This window comes from Chelon labrosus (genome assembly GCF_963514085.1).
Source record: "Chelon labrosus genome assembly, chromosome: 23".
NCBI lineage: Eukaryota > Metazoa > Chordata > Actinopteri > Mugiliformes > Mugilidae > Chelon > Chelon labrosus.
The window spans coordinates 14,464,729-14,466,922 of NC_140356.1; positions in this window are offsets into that span (position 1 = coordinate 14,464,729).

Sequence of the window (2,194 nt, forward strand, 5' to 3'; positions counted from 1 at the left end):
TTTAGTGCTGCTTTAACTACGCGTTCACATGCTTAAATATGCCGTCTAACCGGCTTCTCACGTGGGAAGTCTTTCTGGCTACTAGAAAAAACATAATAAAGGTCAGTTTTCCTTTCATTTTGTCCACGTGTGTCTACTCTAATCCATCCCCACGCTGCTTAATGCCAAATAGACATTTGAGAATGACTGTCTTTTAACAAAGTGAAAGACGAAATGTCATGCCTTTAAAATCTATTAACAAACGCACATCCATTGCCCCACTTCCCCTTCCACCACCAAAATAAACCTACCCCTTCTTGCCTCAATTTCCCCTAACTCAGTGAAAAGTGAATTTTGGTCACAAGTAATTCATCTTAACTAGATTTAGTGTGCTCAGAAGCCAGCGCCGGCCACATTGTACTCACATGATGACAGCGTGCTAAGAGGGACGGTCTGTAGTACGCCGGTCGCCGGAAAGCGATTCTGTTGCAGCTATTTTATTCAGATCTGATATCAAATATCTCAAAGTTGTTAAATTGAGGAATGCGAAACCTTACCGTGGATCAAATTCTGCGATTTATTGCTACTTTGGTGCTTGGGCCTCAAACCCAAGTGTCTGCAAGAGCATGTTGAGGAAATATCAACCAGTTCAACCAGTACGAGAGTAAAGAGTTGTATACATTTAAATTAGATACTGGAAAATCTAGTTAGGAGTAATCTTTTACAGTTAATTTAAAAAGACAGTCCCAAAAAGAAAGAGGAGAGCGCACACTCTTGTATATGTGCAAGGGGTACAGTATTATTTGGACCAAAAACCAGGAGATTGTTAAAGGGATAGTTTGGTTTCTTTCAGTTAGGGTTGTGTGAGTTACTTATGCGTGGATTACTTGGAGTAGATGCTGGTTGAGAAACAGACCGTGGTACCGACACCTTAGCCAAGCAATGAACTGCTGTGAATGGGGCAAGCAGCAAAATGTTTTTAGCCATGTAAAACGAGGCCCACCTAAAATAATCAACGTCAGTTTAAAGGGGAATTCACATTTTTTACAACCTGGACCTTATTTCTGGCATAAAACAAATACGATAAATAAAATACGATCGTTTACTCACCCATATAGCATTGATGTCATTTAGAGTCGTTCGGAAGATATTTATATCCAGTGGAGCGCCGCGTATATACATATAGTGGGAGTGATTGGGGCACCGAAACGCAGCCTCTAAATAACGCATTATCTGCCACGAAACTCGTTCATTTCACCAATATTTTGTTATGATACGCTAGTGAGTCCAGAATTTTGCGGCACTATATGGATATACGCGGCGATCTGCTGGATCTAAATATCTTCCGAACGACTCCAAATGACACCAAAATTATATGGGTGAGTAAACGATCATATTTTATGCCAGAAATAAGGTCCAGGTTGTAAAAAACGGTAATTTCCCTTTAAGCGTGTGCTATATTTAGATCATTATGCTCATCAAGGAACCCAAGCCAGTATATTGATATACGCTCTATATGCTCTTCAAAGCCGCCAGACTCCATTTACAAAAATTGTAATTTTACCTCATGGAAAGCACGAGTTCCCTTGATCAGTTATTGTTTGACTTTGGTCTTTTAACACATTAGTCAGGATCTGAATTAACATGTTAAAACACTAAAGTCACGCAGAAATAGACGAGCAACTTCCATGTTTCTATGAGTTCATCTTGCTGTCAGACACCTTTTCCCAATAGGGCTATTGTCTTTAAAGCCACCGTACCGTTCATTTACGACAGCAGTAATTCAACCTCGCAGAACATGGGGTTTGCACGTCTAACACTACGTACCTTTACGTAACTCACATGAAAACCCACCAAAGTCACACGATAACGCTAATCAGCTAAGATAATGGAAGATCAGCAGCCCCCATGTTCTATGACATAAAATTTGTATTTTTGTCAGTGAATGTTCGGTGGCTTTGAAGGAAGAGGCTGTTTCAAGGCAGGGTAAAGCTGTGATGACATTCTCAATATAGCATGCACCAAAAAGGGTTATTTGAGTTGGCTAAAATACATTTTGCTGCCGACCCCCTCCCATAACTGGGCTCCTCCTGTGCTTCTCCAAACCTTGGGATGCACCAACCACCACATGCTGCAGCTAATGGAAACCATAGTAACTTCTGTATGGACCACTTCTTCTACCAGTTCTTCAAAGAAACAGAACTATCCCTTTAAA